At 43.3% G+C, this 17,881-nt stretch overlaps 1 protein-coding gene across 4 annotated transcripts in view; it reads left to right on the forward strand.

Annotated features, from left to right (window-relative positions):
* TRAK1 (trafficking kinesin protein 1) overlaps window positions 1–17,881 on the forward strand; it is a 126,784-nt gene that overhangs the window by 45,390 nt on the left and 63,513 nt on the right. For 3 of the 4 annotated variants that reach the window (XM_061373142.1, XM_061373146.1, XM_061373140.1), the window contains one exon: window positions 15,091–15,285. The gene's annotated coding sequence lies outside the window, so the exon portion shown is untranslated. Of the gene's footprint in view, window positions 1–8,436; window positions 8,494–15,090; window positions 15,286–17,881 lie in introns of those variants that run through there. The other variant, XM_061373144.1, reaches the window with a different exon arrangement.

Consider the following 17,881-nt stretch of genomic DNA (forward strand, 5'->3'; position numbering starts at 1 on the left):
TCTGTATAAACTCTACTTTATCAGCGGTACATGCTGGCATGCAGCCTATACCCTTGAAACAACAGAAAGAAATACTTCTGGAGGGGTAAGGATTTTTAGAGGCTTTAACACAAAGATCTTCTGTAGGTCTGACTGACAGGTTAGCATAATTTACACTTTTTATCTGTTTAGTGGGAAATAAATGCTCATACTAGGTCTGCATATACCATAATTCTTCTTCTGATGCCAAGACTTGACTCATCCTAGAGCAGGCATGTTCGAATTCAGCAATGGGGATAATCTAGTTTCTTTGAAGGCTAACAGCTAGAGCCTCTTGTACAGCTCATCTGCAAAAATTCCTGCAAATAAAGGCTTAAACACAGTGAAGAAAAACCTAGGAAACTGAGCAACGGTGCTGTTTTGTGGGGATGCTTTCTGACACAACCAGCCAGTGGTAATGGGAGTTGACTGAAGCCTAAGAACAAACTAGGATTTATGAAGGGACTCTTCATCAGGGACTGCAGCGGTAGCACAAGGGGGTGATGGGTTCAAACTGAAACAGGAAGTTGTATATATAAAGGAAGAAGTTCTTCCCTGTGAAGGTGCTTTGTCCAGAGAAGCTGTGGCTGCCCCATCCCTGGCAGTGTTCAAGGCCAAGTTGGACAGGACTTGGAGCAAGCTGCTCTAGTGGAAGGTGTCCCTGCCCATGGTAGGGGTTGAAACTGGATGAGCTTTAAGGTCTCTTCCAACCCAAACCACTCTGGGATTTGATGTGGCACATTTTGCCATTGAGCTTTCTAAGAAGGCCACCAATGCTCAAGGGATTTTCAATTCTTGATGCTTGTTTCCCCCTCCCTCCCCTCCATCCCTGGCCCGCTGCCATTGCTGGCAGTAGAGAGGCGCTTTGGCACTGTCAGCAGCACGATCTTTCCTGTCTGGAATCTAAGAGCAGCAGTAACGTAGCTGAAGGTGCATTGTACATTCTGATTGTGCTAAGCATGTTTTCGTGGATATAGGGTTGGCTTAAACGTTTCCTGTCCCCAAACCACCTTAGAATGTGCTTGGGCAGATTTCTGTGGGAGTGCAGCTTGGAGGTATTTTAGGCAACTGGTCTGGATAGAATCCCTGTTCCACTTTGGTGGCAAAGGGGAGATGAGGGTAACTTTCTAAGCTAGGTCACACCTCAGATCTGTTCCACTGTGTGGTCTAAAAGCAGTTACATTGGCATAACCCAGGGAATGAGCAATGCAGGGGTGCACCTATGTGACAAAATACAGTGGAGAGTTTCCTTAAGCCAGTATTATCTCTGAGTGCAGATACAGCAACCTAAAAGGAAACTTCTTTCCCAGTCAGTCTGATGGTAAAGTGGTTTGAAACACAATTGCTAAGCTCAAGTGTTGCATGAGAAGAAGCTCTGAATCTTTGCTAAATTGAGCATACAAGGGCAAATGAATAGCACAACTGATTCATTTAAAATGTTGTGAATGTTTTGAGAGTTATTACGTGGAAAGTGCTACCAGTGGATCATGTATTTTCCGAACCCTAGTAGTAGAACTACACCTGAGATGCTATCACTTGTGGAGCTCCTACAGGTACGTGGGCAGAAGGACACTCGAGGCCCGAGGCTGGTGGGCAGTGGGGCAGCCCTGTATGCCATGGAAGTGGCACTCTTGTACTACATGTGTGCAGCACCTATCTTCTCTCCTGGTTGTTTTTTCCTTTGAGCTTTTCTTCTTCTTGCTGCTACCATTCCCTGGAGCATAAAGGCACAAATACGGATGTGGCACCATCTAGTGTTCCTTTTGCTAGGAAGAGAATCAAGGAGTGTGGTTGCAGCGCAGACCTGGATGATTCCAGTCAGGTGTTGATGGAAGTGGCAGCTGAAGTTGGGGGCTTCCTTGTCTAACACCCCTATCCCACTTTTGGTAAAGCAGGAAGTCTGCAATCTTGACATGAAAAAGCAGAGCATCGCTAAGTTGCTCAAGTCCTAGTTTAGTGAGTTATAGAAGCCTCCTCATCTGATTGCCTTTCTTGGCCATCAGCTGCAGTCAGACAAATCCTGTCCTCCTAGGAATGGAGTGTCCAGTGGGATGGAAGTCTGAGATACCACTGGAGTATAGCTTTACTCTTGTGACAGATGTCTGGCTGCCAGAGTGGTTTAGTGCTTGGGGTTTTTCTCCTTTCCTTTTTTGTTTCTCTTTAATATGCATAACAGTATCATTAGCTGTCTTCATTAAGTTCCAGTCTTCTTTCTCATGTCAGAAGACTGGCTATTTGAAGTGATTTTGGCATGATACACTTTGTAGTTCAAGAGCTAACTGCTTAGTATGCCATGCAGGCTTCCTTCATCCTTCTCTGAAAAAGCAGGAAGTGAATGGGCTGTGATTTAAATTGCCCAGCCTCTTCATTGGTTTAGTGTGATTTGTTTGTTCCTTATCCTAATTACTCTTGGAATGCATGTAGGGCTGTGCTCTCTGGCTGTAGGGCTGTGCTCTCTGGCTGTAGGGCTGTGCTCTCTGGCTGTAGGGCTATGCTCTCTGGCTGTTCTGGGCAATTTCCTTAGGATTCTTGGGAAATTCTTTGTGGTGATAACCTGTTCTGGGTCCTGGTGTTAATAACACCAGTCAATTTTTTTAGTCTGGAGAAGAGAAGGCTCAGGGGGACCTGATGGCTCCCTACAAGTGCCTGACAGGAGGTTGGAGTGAGGTGGGGTCGGTCTCTGCTCCCAAGGAACAAGGGACAGGACAAGAGGAAACGGCCTCAAGCTGCACCAGGGCAGGTTTAGATGGAGCTGAGGAACAATTCCTTCCCCAGAGGGTGCTCAGGCATTGGAACAGGCTGCCCAGGGCAGGGCTGCAGTCACCGTCCCTGCAAGTGTTCACACAGCGTGGAGACGAGGCCTCAGTGCCATGGGTTAGTGGTGGCCTTGGAGTGCTGGGAACGGTTGGACTGGGTGAGCTTAAAGGGCTTTTCCAACCTGGTTGATTCCATTTTCCTATTTTGCTCTCAGCTGGGAGGTATCTCTGAGAAGAGTTGGTATTGTTTGAACTTTTAAGTAGCATAACTTCTACCTTACAGCACTGACTGCAATGATGGGTAGTCATAACATCTCAAATCTCACACAATCTCCTGGCAACAAGGCCATTTGGGAGCAGAAAGTTTCCTCTGGATTTTCATCTTGCCTATCCTTATTCAAACTTTAATTATGTTCTCATATAGAATCACAGAATCCCAGAATCTGGGATTGAATCTGGTTTGTGTTGGAAAGGACCTTAAAGCGCATCCAGTTCCAACCCGCTGCCATGGGCAGGGACCCCTTCCACTGGAGCAGCTTGCTCCAAGCCCCTGTGTCCAACCTGGCCTTGAACACTGCCAGGGATGGGGCAGCCACAGCTTCTCTGGGCACCCTGTGCCAGCGCCTCAGCACCCTCACAGGGAAGAGCTTCTGCCTAAGAGCTCAGCTCAGTCTCCCCTCTGGCAGGTTAAAGCCATTCCCCTTTGCCTGTCACTATATGCCCTTATAGAAAGGTAAACAGGAGAATATGAAACAGAGCTTCTGTTCTCTTCCACTGGGTATTTCCATTCTTCAACAGTGTAATTCTGAACATCTTTTTTGTAGTCACTTTGTTTCAAAAGGCAAGCACCTGAGAGCTCAGCCGCTCTCAGTGGCTTTTCTCTACGTAAGTACCCCCCTCAAGCAGGACTGTTGTACTAGGGATATAGAGAGTATGTCCCTGCCTAATTCTTTTAGTGTCCATTTAGTCCTGCACCCTGCCTGTGACTTTGTCACCTTTCTAAACCTGCTGAGTGTGTTACCATGGAAATTCATGGCTCTCACTGGTTGTATGCAGTGGTACTTAGTCCAGTCTCCTGCTGGTTTCTGCTAGTGTTTGTCTTGGTTATACAGGGTTTGGTGGATAACAGTTCTTCATTCCCTTCTGATTTCATCTTCACAACTCTGAAGAACCTGCGTCGTTTTCACAGCCCACCCTGCTCTTCTCCCACCTTTTTTAGTCCTTTAAATAAAACCTTGAGAATGTGGGCTCTTACTTCAGTCCATTTACTTTGATACTGCTGTCATCAGTTTCATCCTGCAAGCTTGCTCTAGTTTTGGTCTCTTTTCCTTCCTCTTTCCTGTCCCTTCTAGAAGTGCCTATTGCTCAACTCTGAGCACTCTTTCTTTCTCTAAAGCATGCAAAAAATGCTTGTCCTGTTAACGTGTGATAGATAGCTCCCTCAGCATGACTGCACCTATTCTATGGACTTCAGTTCTGTCTAGCATACTCTAACAGAGTGATCTTATTCTCTATGCCTGCTGCATCATTGCCTCTGTTTGGATTTTTTGGCTGGGCTTTGGTGAATTCTCAGTCAACATCACACAGCTTCCCCCCCCCCAGCTTCCCATCAGTTGTTTTCCAGCTCTTACCCTTTGCCAGTAACTTAGTGGTTTTCCTGATTCCTCTCCCATAACAGGTTGTTGTGCTCTCTCTTAGTCTGTATCCCAGGCACAGTTTTTTTTCTTTCAAGGATTCTCTTTTTGTGTTTTGGTGGGGTTGGTTGGTTGGTCTGTTTCTTTCCCTCTCAAGCAGAATTCTGCTGCTACTGATGTGCTCCTTATTCAGCCCTCTTACTTAGAATCATAGAATCATAGAACAGTTAGGGTTGGAAAGGACCTTAAGGTCATCCAGTTCCAACCCCCTGCCATGGGCAGGGACACCTTGCTCTAAACCATATCACCCAAGGCTTTGTCCAGCCTGCCCTTGAACACTGCCAGGGTTGGAGCATTCACAACCTCCCTGGGCAACCTATTCCAGTGCCTCAACACCCTAACAGGAAAGAATTTCCTCCTTATATCCAATCTAAACTTCCCCTATTTAAGTTTTAACCCATTGCCCCTTGTCCTATCACTACAGTCCCTAATGAAGAGTCCCTCCCCAGCATCCCTACTTACACTCCTCTTCCTAGTATGCTACGTATGATGAGCACTGAGTGTTCATCACGTCTGGGTTTGTTCTTTGGAGAAAGAACTCCTCAAGGCAAGTGGTTGGTGGAATTTTTGAGGGTGGTTTTTTTTTGTTTTGTGGCATTTGATTATTGCTATATTTAAATGTGTGAAAACAATTTTATTCCATAATTTTACCTCCATAACATGCTGGTGCAGCGTTACTTTTCTTCCTCAAGGTACGTGTATTTGTCCATCATGAAACAACACATTTTGCATTTCAAGTCAACATCTGTAAAGAACAAGCTCCCTAAGAATGAATATGGTTTGCTTTGATCCTAAAGCTGCATTGACAGCCATTGTTTAGAGGCTGGCACACTCTGTAGCTGGGCTGAACAACAACCAGAAGCAGGACAATTGCTTTTCAGGGTTTGCCATAGTCAGTGTTTTATCAGTGGGGTTTTGAGACATTCTCAGTCTGTCTTGGCAGCTGGAAGATCCTAATGGTTAATGGATGTGTTTATTCTTACTGCTGCTGAACAGTGTGTTGCCAGCATGCCTTTGAGAAATGAATAGCTTTTGTTCTTGCCTTAAAACAATAGTCATGGTGGAGTTTCCTTTTAGTTTCTGTTACATGTAAAAATAAAAGCATGAGTATTGCTGCATTTACATATAGGGAGACATATTTCCATATTGAAGCCAAGCTTATTTAAATTTATAGCATTGTGTACAGTAGGGAGCCTTTAGTTGAGTGCCTCTTATCTGTGTTGCCTTTTATATCCCACAGGAAGGTGTGTGTAGGCTGAAATGAAAGCGGGAGACCTTAACCTAATAAACAATGACATTCCAATAGAACTGCACTTTCCAGCAGTTTTATCTTTGTTAGCTCTGACATTCCCAGCATTATCCAATCTTTATTTGCTCTGTATGGCTAAGTCAGGTTTTCTTCCAGCTTACTTCCCCAATATACTTTCGATTGCCAGATTTAAGTAGAATTTCTTGCCAAGGAAGGTAATGTGCTGAAGATACTGGTGCTCTGTGCACCCAAAAGTGCAGGTGGAGGCTGAGCCTCATGATGTAATCTATCTGGGAAGAGAGGGTGGCAGAACTGAAGGAACACCAGTTTTATTTCCACTTCAGTCTGGTCGATGTAATGATTTTTCCTGCATAACAGGGTTCTTTTGGGATAGTATTAAATGATCTGATCCTTTGCACCAGTTCTCCTTTGTAGCAATCACAAGAGCTGTGATGATGTTCTGTGCAGCTTCCCCACCCTTCCCCAAATCCTTTGAAACTTCTGGGGAGAAGAGACTTTTCCTTTCCCAGCGATGAAGCTGAATTTGTTCAGGGGAAAGGAGATGGGAGTGGGAAGAAAAGCAAACTCTTAATCTTCTTCCTTCCTAGTCCTATTCCTGCTCTTAGAAGTGCATGTTTGAATGAGTCAATATATCAAATGGCAGACAACTGATGGGACACTTGGTATTGCATAGAGAATACAGTGGGAATCCCTGTTTGGGTGCTTTTTTCTTCTCCATGGGCTGGACTTCTCATCCAGAATTCCTTTTCCATGATTCAGTGTGCCCACTTGGCCACCATAAATACTACCTGCCTTTCCATGGTGCCCCAACTACAGAAGGTAGGAAGTCCAGTTGAGATTTATGTGTGCAAGTGGGAAAGTGCGGTGGCAAGATTGAATTACAGGTCAGCTGAAGGCAGCCCAAAATGGACATACCTGAGGTTGGCATGGGGTCTTTCATTTTCCTATGGAAGACTGGATGTTTGTGCAGTATTTCCCATGTTTGAAAGCAGAAGAACCACTGCTGAACCTACTTTAGTTAAAGATATTTGTGCAGTATTTCCCATGTTTGAAGGCAGAAGAACCACTGCTGAACCTACTTTAGTTAAAGATGTGTCAGGACTTGCAATTCCAAAATCAAGCCATGCCAATCCACGTGCAGAAGCTGCTGTGGCTGTTTGAGGAGTCTGAGTTTTAAAGGTATGATACAGCTTTCTTGTTGAAGAGCTTTCCTTCCAGCAGTTCAGCTTTACAGCCAGCAGTGAGACTTCTGGTGTGGAGGGTGCTAATGCACATCTTTCCCTTTGGGCAAGTCAGTGAGTTGGGAGGACTGGGGATTTTCTTTGTCAGAAGTGATTTTCTTTGCCCTAGAAGCTAATCACACATCACACATTAAAAACACATGTTCTGTGCGTATGCAGTGCTAAGTAGCAGGAGTATTTGTAATACTTCAGTATAATTAGTCACGTTCTGAGCACCCTAGAACTGAAATCAGATAGGAATGTGGTGAGCTGTGGGGTTTTGCCTATTACAGGTATGTGTGCTGAGTTACTGTTTGAGAAATACTTGTAGTTCTGGGCTCCAGTTAGTACTTAATGCTTGTTCTGTGTGGGCCTATGGAGGTCAAACCTAGAGGAGGCCCTCAGTGCCATCGGTTAGTGGTAGACTTGGCAGTGCTGGGGAACAGTTGGACTGGATGAGCTTAACGGGCTTTTCCAACCCAGCTGATTCTGTGATTCCATTCCAGTTTGGGCTGTTGAGCCTGGAGAAGAGAAGGCTGCGTGGAGACCTCAGAGCAGCCTCCCAGTATCTGAAGGGGGCCTATAGGGATGCTGGGGATGGACTCTTCATTAGGGACTAGTGATAGGACAAGGGGTAATGGGTTAAAACTTAAACAGGGGAAGCTTAGATTGGATATAAGGAGGAAATTCTTTCCTGTGAGGGTGGTGAGGCACTGGAATGGGTTGCCCAAGGAAGCTGTGAATGCTCCATCCCTGGCGGTGTTCAAGGCCAGGTTGGACAGAGCCTTGGGTGATATGGTTTAGAGCGAGGTGTCCCTGCCCATGGCAGGGGGTTGGAACTGGATGATCTAAAGGTCCTTTCCAACCCAAACTATTCTATGATTCTGTGATCTACTGTAAAAGCATTTAGGGGTATGACCATTTCTCTTGCTTCCATCCCTGGAATACGATTAGGCTTTAGGCTTGGGGTCTGCTGAGAAAGGAGAATCCTAATGGAGTCACGGCCTCTTGGCTGGTTGTTGAACTCGATTAGGTGACTTTTCCTGGGAGGAGTTTCCAGAACTTTCTCAGCCCAATGGAATGGGATGATTTCTCACATTATGGAATTGCATATTTCTTATCATTTTAAAAAATGGAGGAGATCCTGAACACACTGAGAATTTTAAACAGGACACTTCCTATGCAAATAGTAGAAAAGGGAATGAATGCTCTTTCATGTGACAGTACATGTACTATAGACTTTTATGCCATTTTACATACAGGGATACAGAATCTGACACGTACTTACCGATACTGCTTTCTGAGAAGGGATGCAGACTTTCAGACTGTGTTCCCTGTGCATACATGCATCACACAAAGCAAAATCAGCGCTCCAGGTTCACTGATATTTAGTGTGGAATAGCCTTGACTTGATGAACTTTAATTTCTTGCGTTACATGTGGCTGGACTTTAGCCTCCAACTGTAACTGTGTTATGCAGAGAACCTTGCTTTATGTAACTATTAGGGAGCCAGCACTGGAATTGACCCTTTTCAGGTACTGTGAGCTTTTCTTAAAGTCATTTACAGGTTTTTTTTGGCCATTTTCAAACATTTGTTTTTGAGGTTTCTCTGGTTTAAACCTTAGACAGCAAAGCGTCACGGGGAAGTTCAGTATGTGTGTGGGAAATGGGACAGGACTTGAAAACCAGGGAGAGGAATAGGTGGCTCCATGAAGCAAAGTAGTTGGCTGCTTCATTCTTCCTGCTTTCTCCAGAGAGTTTCCTTGTTTCTCTCATGTGTTTTAGTCACTGTGCTCTTACCCATTTCCTTTTCCTCAAAGGGTTATGGTAAGTTAAGATGTTTTAATTCTGCTTTGGGAAATGAAAGGAGCTGCCCTAGAGTGACTGCTGAGGCTTTGTTGGTTCGGTTTGTTGTTCAGGAAGGAGGGGATGTTTGGACTGCCCCTTTGTGAGCATCAGCAGTGGTGTCTCCTGGAAGATGGTCAGGGAGGGGACATGATACAACCTGATGCCCAAAGCTTGTGTTTGAACGTTGCCAAGCAGCCCAACGCTTCCCCATGGTCACACCTAGACTGTCGTTGTGCTGCTGGACGCTCTGTCTCCCCATGGTTCAGGGTAGGGTTGGGTTCATGGGAAGCTGATTTGCTCCTTTTACAGCAGTGAGCTGCAGAGAGACTGGCTGACAAAATGCCATCTGTGGCTTAGGGGTTGGGGTAATAAGGCACTTCTTACACGAGGTGGCAGTATCTACTGCCCATAGGTCCCATAGAAGCCTGAAGTGTTTTTCACCTTGAAAAGGGAGCTCTGCTTAAAAACAAACCAATAAACCCATAAAGATTGAGGATGATTTGGGCTAGAATTCAGACAGGCCAAAACTATTTTATTTTCTGTGCAGTGTCTGTACTGATAAGTTCTGTTGTACTGTGTTCCTAAGAACTCCTGCAGATACCAGGCTTGGAGATCTGTAATGTTTGCTTTTCCTGTTTTGTGTATGGTTTGGTTTCCTTGGTCAGGTTTCCTTGGTCATGTTGTCATGTCCGTGTCCTTCCATGTGTGTCATGTGTCCCATGCTCCCCCTTGTTCCTTCTCTTTGTTTTAGGCTCTTTTCTTTGAATTTATCACTATGTTTTATGTGAAGTTGATGGGGAAATTGAGGAAGTGCTGCTTCTCCATCTGTCAAGCTAGGTTTCGTTTCTACAGTAAGATATGGCTATTTAGTCATAGCCCTAAAAGGATGAAACCCCAAAGCCTGGTAGGGAGTGGAGTTTGGGAGGTAAGCTGCTCTAGGTGACAGTGTTGTTTGGAATGAGATCTTCAGATCTGTCTGCCTGTGGTTCCTGTTGAACTTAGCTTGAGCTGAAGTGAGTTCAGCTGAGGTTGAACTGCTTTGTCATGTTCCACCCATCCAAACAACACTGACACTTAAATATATATTTAACACTGTATGGGAAGTGACCTAATGTATTGCATGGCTGTGTGAGTGCAGGATGAGAATGGCAGTGGGTGATAACACCCTACTCAGCACCTTGCGATCTGTGTGATGTTATGTACACACAAGGGCAGTAGCAGTCCTTGAAGTGCTATAAACCTTCCACAGGGTCAGCTCCTATTGTTTTAGACTTCTCACTCCACTTTCTGTTTGATGAGCTGCTTGCTCACTTGGCAGCAGAGGAGGGCTGTAAGCGTACATGTGAAAATACCCAAGTGTTCTCTTGGCCTCATGTGGTTGTCCTAAAATTATGCCTCTTCCTCCCTGCCCCCAAAATAAAAGTAGAGCAAAATAGCCACCTTCACTTCAGTCGCTACACTGAGAAGTCAACTTACTGTGTTTAGTGCATTTTGTATGGACAGAGATGTTGGCTAGAGGAAAGGGGAACTGATGAAATATTCAAGGGTATCCAGAGCAGCAAGTGGAATAAAAATTGCTCCTAGGGAATGCAAGCAAGCTGAAACAACCAGTGCGACTTTAGTGGCTGTCTTAAGTTGAGAGGGAGGTGGTAGAGTGGTTTAAGGTGTTCAGAGACAGGCAAACACAGCAGTCAAATGCCAATGTATCAAAAGATATGGACAAGCTAATAAGTGATCCAGGAGAATCAACAATGCAAAGACAGCTCAGCTGGAGTGTTCTGCCCAGGTTTGCATCTTCTGTGTTAAAGAAAGGATGAGAAACTGAAGCAACAAAATCATCAGCACAGAAATCTTTCAAAGAACTTGGTTTAATCTCATTAACAAAACATAGATAGCTGAGGAGGAATAATGTCAAACGCTCCTGCAGAGCAACTTCCTTATTTCCTGAGGAGCAGGGCATGAAGACCTATTTTGCCCCAAAATAGGTGAGATGGGAGGCTCTTGGCATGTGCCGCATTTAAGCTAAGGGGAGAGCAAAGCAGTGGCCCATGTTACTTGCAAAAAATAATGCATAAAGGAATGAACAGATTTTCTTAGTTTATATGCCATCATTTCTGTGTAGTGCAGAGCTCTGCAATTTGCAAGAGCTTTAGCAAATCTTTCTTCTCCTTCCTTTCAAAAGCAGGACCTGGAATGACCCACACTTCAGGAAGAATCATGAGTTCATCATTCATTTTGCTGTTTAAGTTTGTTGTAGTTTGCTTGTAGAAGTTTCTGTGTCCAAGGATGCCCAGAAAACGGCGAGTTTAAAACTGCTTAGACTACAAACCCCAAAATCTGTAATGGAGCACCTTACAAGGACATGGGTCAATTGTATTCTGTTGTGTTATTTTTGTTAATGATGAGTGATTGTCTTAAACTTTTATGGTTAATAAAATGGAGGTATCACCTCATGAAGGACAAGAGGAAGTGCAATAGTTTTGTCTGTTGGACATCAGTTAACTTAATCATAGAACACAGGTCCTAGGAATTCTTAGTAGAGAATTTAATTGACTTAGTTGAGTACCTTTACAATTTTAATCAGAAATAGTGTTTGGAATGTATAGAATTATCTATTTATTTATTTTTATTTTTTATTTATTTATTATTTATATTTATTATTTATTTTTATTAGAAATAAAAAGTGTTTGGAAGCCCAGTCAGGGTCTTCTGTACAGTATAACTGGTGTTTCAGGATGTGGGATGGCTTTAGTCCGAGTACCTTTTTCATAACAAGTGCCTGCATCTCAGAAAAGTGAAGGGGAAGGCAATGTAATTGTAACACTGAGAACATTGCTGTGATTTAAAGGGTGAACTGACGTTTAGTCATACAGAAGTGTAATTACAGAGGCCTGTTTTTCTCAATAGGCAATTACATCAGAGCCTGCTTCCATTTCCTGCTGTATACAGGGGTTTAAATTGCAATAATAGTTAATGACAATAGCATCATGAGAAGTTGCCTTTCCAGTTACTCATTAATATCTTTTCCAGTTGTTTAGGCCTTTTGAATTGCTTAGAAACTCAGGATTTGTTATATGGTAGAAGAATTGGCTAGGTTGACTTGTATTCCACAATAAATCTTATTTCTTTACTGGCTGTCCTTCATGTTTGAGTGGATTTCTTTTCCACAGTAAACTGTAGGGGTTTCTTTTGTGTGTGTGCATGTGTGGGGTTTTTGTCCTCTTCAAATTTTGTTGGTAACCTCACTTGCATTCCATTTTTTTGCTACTTTTTTATGATCCAGATTACTTCTCCTTATAGAATTATTTGCCTGAAATGCTCTCTTTTCATCCATAAAGTCATTCCATTTTGTTTAAAATACTAATTAAAAGCAGAAAGACTCCAAAGGTTTGAATTTTCCAGACAGTTTTATTTCCTTGCTCCCAAGAAGACCACCTCAGCCAGACTCTGTAGACTTTTCACAAGAGGAGAACTAACATTTCAGCCAGAGAAACCCCAACCACAAAACAGCCCCAACAAAACCTCCCACCCAATATTCTTGACAGTGAAAGCAGTTGGGTAATCCAAAGATAGATAAAACCCCTTTCTGTCTATGCTTGTACACACAAATGTCTTTGAGTGTTTAGTTGATGTCACGCTGGCTGTTAGATGATGAGCTGGCTTTTCTGAACTAGGGTGGATGCTGTAAGCAGTTAAAGAGGTAGGCAGGGAGGAGGAAAGGTTTGTCTTTACAGGTTAGCTCTCAGCTTTCGAAATGTAGGAAACAGGTCCTGATTCTCTGTGCAAGTTAGTCCTCTGAGAGGGCTGCAAGGACTTCTTCAAGTGATGTGTGCAGGCTGACTTTCACAGTGCATGAAGCTCCATAAAAATAGCCTTGCTGTGCATCTGGGTACCTAATCCTACCAACTTTTGCATGTCCACTTCTGCAGTGAGGTTCAGGGGACACTTTCATGTCACAGAATGATTGGGCTTGAAAGGGCCCTCTGTAGATCACCCAGTCCAACCCTCCTGCCAAGGCAGGGCCACCCAGAGCAGGTCACACAGGAACATGTCCAGGCAGGTTTGGGATGTCTCCAGATACGGAGACTCCACACCCCCCCCGTGCAGCCTGTTCAGTGCTCTGACACCCTCAGTGTAAAGAAGTTCTTCCTCATGCTGAGGTGAGACTTGAGTGTTAGTTTATGGCCACTGCTCCTCATCCTGTCGCTGGGCGCCACTGGGAAGAGTCTGGCACCATCCTCCTGGTACCCACCTTTGAGATACTGATCTGCATTGATGGGATCCCCTCTCAGTCTGCTCTTCTCCAGACTATGTACAGCAGTTAGCAGAGCAGCCTGGGTGAAAGTAGAGAATATCTGCTGATGAGTAATGGCAGACTCCTTGAACCATAAAGTATAATGCAGCTTCCCGAAGTGGATTTTGGTTTTCATCAACAGCATCTTCAAAGGATATAGGCAGGAGATTAACAGTATGAGTTCATCTTTGTAGCCTCTGCCCTGTTGTCTGATAGAATAGTAACATTCTGGATGTCTAGTGCTCAGGATGGTGTTCATGACAGTGTGGTTTCTGGATTAGAAAGATAAAAACGTCAGGTAAAGGATGGTCTATAGAAATATGTTACTTCCCCATTTTGCCCTCCTTTCTGTCCCCTGACAGAGGTTAAGTTCCACCAGCTTGCAGTGGAATTGCAGGGCTGCATCAGTCCTGCAATAATGAGTTTCTCTCTTATGAAAATGAGTGTCTTTTGTGAGGGAGCACATGAGCAGCGCTCCATTACAGCCCTGCCAACAGCCGAGTGTGACCACAGGATGGGAAGGGCAGGATCCTTGTTGCCAGAGCCTAGGCCCTTTATTCCTGAGCACGTCATGAGGCAGATGCCAGGAACTGAATGGGTTTGCAGTCAATCCAGGAAGCCCAGACAATGAGTCACTATCATCAGCGGACAGACCTATCCTACAGCACTGCGGAGGGCAGGACCAGGGGGCTTGGGTTGAAATGGCTCTCCTGGGTGCTGGCTGGGGTCCAGTTATGGGACTGGTTGAAGATGGAGCTGCATTGCACAGCATGTGAGCAGCCTTCCTTAGTGCTGTTCCAAAGGAGGCTTAGACAGCTATTTCCTGTTTGTGGATAGGTGGAATGAGGGGACACTTTTGGTGTTCTTTTCTTATTGTCCTACCACGGAAATGAGCGGACTGATGCACTATTTATGGAAAACATACCACGGGTTGCTCTGTCTCTTAATAATTATTTAGCAAGACGTTGTAGTTAATTTGTTATTATAATTAATGTATGTATTTAGATTCTCATGCCTGGTTTGGGTATTCACACACAAAAATCTTCATTGTAGAATAATACAGGTTGGAAGGTACCTCTGGAGCTCATCTGTTTGGATTTCTGCTCAAAGCAGATCTTCTAAAGTGAGTGCTTATGGCCTTGTTTAGTGGAGTTGTCAATCCTTCTAGAGATGGCAGATTTCCTGCTCTCTCTGTGCCCTTGTTCCCATGTTTAACCATCTTCATGTTAAAAAAAAGGGGTGGATTTGGGTTTTTTTCCCTGCATTGGAATTTTCAGTTAAAATTAAGCAGCTGCTTCTTGTCCTACATTTAAATCTTTAATTGTGCCATGATGACTGTGGGAATCCATTTTTAAACCTGGGTGTAAACTCAGTACACATGTGACCCCGAAGGACTGACAGCACAGTGCGCAGGTCGAGGCAGCATCAAAAGGTGCCTTACAATTCTTGCAGCCAACTTCACCAGTGCATCGTAGGTGTGAACTGTGGCACTGTTCTCTTGCAATCCTGGATTTCTTGAGGGAACCGTGCCAGCAGCAAAGCAAAAGCTCAAAAGCTCAGCTGTGGTCAAAGACCTAGTTAAGGAAATATGTAATGCTTGGAAGCTGAAAAGAATCTGTCAAGTAGAACATCAAAAAGATAAACTTGTATGTGCCCTAGTCCTTTCTCCATGCCCTTGTCTTGGTCAATGCTCACTTGTTCTCTATTTCAACCCACTCCCACTTTGTTCTTCAATAAATGAATCCTTGCTTCCAGAGGTTGTATTTTACTCTGGTTTTTTTTTTATCCCTAAGAGCATGCCCTTGTGTTTTCTGCTAGTAAATATGTTATTTGGGGATAAATTCTGCTAGTCATATCTTCTAAAGTGATTAATATCTAGCTGTTCTTTACATGCAGAAAAATCTGATATCAATCAAACTGACATCTTTGCTAGCTTGTATAGTACTCACTTGAAAGTAACTAACAGAGATTGTCCTCTTTCTCTTACCAGATGTGTGCAATAGTACCAATCTTCCTGAAGTTGAGATCATCAGTCTACTGGAAGAGCAGCTGCCTCATTATAAGCTAAGAGCAGATACAATCTATGGTTATGACCACGACGACTGGCTTCATACACCTCTCATTTCCCCTGATGTGAACATTGACTTAACAACTGAGCAAATAGAAGAGACCTTGAAATACTTCCGTAAGTCAAAAATTCACAAATGATACCAAATAAAAGTGCTATTTCTGTCACCTTCTCTGAAGCATTTGTGCAATTCTGTTACAACTGTGGGAAGGGAGAGATCTGGTTGTGATTTGGTGCTTTGGTCTTCAAGCAATTTGGTGGTCTTTGTGACCAGATAGAAAACAAAGGAAGCACTTAATCAAGGGCAACAGTTGCATTTGTAATTTGTGCATGCACTTCACGTTATCAAATACTGGTGAAACTGAAATACTTTTTGCTTGTGATCTCTCTAGCAAGAAACTGAGATTTATCTGTATCTGTTCAATGCAGAAAGCTTAGACCTGGTTCAGTATTTGCTTTCTTTGAACACGTTCCCTGCCACATTGCGCTGTTGTCTGATGGCACCGTGTGCCAGCATCACAGCATGACATCAAACAATTTTCTGCAGCTTAGGCTTCTAGAGAAGACTTGTGAAGAAACAAACTGAACATTTGGGTTGATTTGGTTTGTCCCTTTCTTTTGTTCATATTCACACTATTGGACAAAAAAAGTACCTTTTTGTGCCTGGAGGGAAAGTTTGTAGAGTTGTGACCACCTTGGCTTTTCATTCTTTTGTTTGAGCTTGTAGATGAATAGACAGTGAATGGATTCATGTCTCTCTTTGGATTCTTCCACTGTGGATATTGACTTAGCTGTGCAATTAGAGAAGATTGATCATCTGGTTGCTGATTTATCAAGTAGTTTATGATTAAATTAGTCTTTGTCCCCTCTCCCCACCCCCAAATGGTTTCGTGTGTAGATGCAATTTTGTTGCTCCTCTGGATGCGTTGCATGCTAAAATAGTCTGCAGAGCATCAAACTAATAGGTTATATGCTAAAGCTATAGTAGTTAAACTATACATAGATTATAATACTGGATAGATTTAAGTAGACTTAGTTGAGGCACTGTGGAGCTCCGAAGGGATGAGTTACAGGACTCATCACAAATCTTTGCAAAGACTGCTTCATTGCATTTTGGAGCACCTGAACAATTCATTTTGTAAGGAGCAAGGCTGGTAAAGAAAAGCATTAAGGATATGAAGAACTGAGTTTCTGACTTTACTGCTTCAACAGAAGGCATGAAGTATTTTAGTAGATAATTTACATATGCACTCTGCACAAAACTAGTGTGTTTGAATCAGTTGTACTACAACTCCTTGTTTTGTGTCAGTCCATTAGTGCTCTTACAATGGTGGCAAAAGTTGGCTTAAAGAAATGTTTTGAAATGTCAGGTTTCCAAAGTCTTTAGTAACAGGATTAGTCCTGTCTTGTAAATAAGGTTGTTTATGCAGGTGAACTGTTGCAATAACAACAGGAACATGTTATGCGAGTTGGGACAAGGAGGTGAAAATCCTTGTGGGATGTGGGAGCATCCTGACTCTCCCACGAGATGCTGGTGAGGCATGTCAGATGCAATGGTGCATGCCTGTTGGAATGGATACAGAACGAAGTTACATACAACAGAATGACATAGCGGTAGCTGCCTGAAACTGTGAGTACTTAAACGATTTTATCTGGCTTTTACCTTACAGACATAGTGACTGCAACCTTACCATATTGCTTGATTGAAGGTTTCATCCAGTCAACTGGATTGAATGGAAAAATTTTGCATGTAATTCCTGCCACAACATATGTTTTCTGCTTTTATTGGGAAATAGCTGCTTGAAGAAGAGTAACTGAGCAAGGAGAGCGTCTATAAGGAAAAGTTAATTCCTTACTACTTACATGCAGACACTTGTGTATAGATAGATAGTTTTAGAAGTTTAAGCAAATTTGGATTGAGCCTTAGACTGATATATGGGGAAACTGAGATTTCTGAGTTCACTCCTGCTCAGTTACTGTGAACAAGTCATATAATGCATATATACATGACATCTAGACATTCCAGGCCAGGCTGAATGTGGTTCTGGGCAACCTGACCTAGTTGAAAATGTCCCTGCTCATTGCAGGGCATTGGACTAAATGAGCTTTGAAGGTTCCTTCCAGCCAAACTACTCTACGATCCTGTGAGGTGTAAGATAGTAAAACTTTGTCATGGTTGGAAGTGCTGGCATTGATTGTGAACTTTGGTTTATAGAAAAATGAACTATCAAAGTAAGAGTACTATTTTAAGTAAGTTGGCAGACTTGTGACTTGTGCCATCACCACTTGGCAAAGTGCTTTCCATGGCGTGGCTGCTTGCCCAATGATTCATGTTGGGTGCTGCAGTTAATGCACTCCTGTACCTGTTTAGTTTATGTTCAAAACCTGGACACCAGGGTAAGCAAATACTGTAACTTATCTCTTGGAAAGCTTTAGGATTCACACATTTATGCTATGTTCAAGTCAGTATCTGTGGTTTAGGAATGCTGTGGATGTAGTGGAGCTTTATAAGTAACAAAAATGAAATTTCAGAATCAACATTTTCTTTAGCCAAAGGATGAATTCATCAATTTTGCTGCAATACAAAAGGAATCCTTTTGTCAGAATTAAAGTGCACTACACGTACACATTGTTGTTGTATCTTCTTCAAGCTTTTAGAGATGCTCAACGATAATTAAAATTGGTACTTGAACTTGAGGTAGTGCAGGATATT

The sequence above is a fragment of the Neopsephotus bourkii genome, unplaced genomic scaffold (assembly GCF_033783945.1).
Source record: "Neopsephotus bourkii isolate Nb327-2 ecotype Australia unplaced genomic scaffold, CSIRO-AGI_Nbou_v1 NB_1629, whole genome shotgun sequence".
Classification (NCBI taxonomy): Eukaryota; Metazoa; Chordata; class Aves; order Psittaciformes; family Psittacidae; genus Neopsephotus; species Neopsephotus bourkii.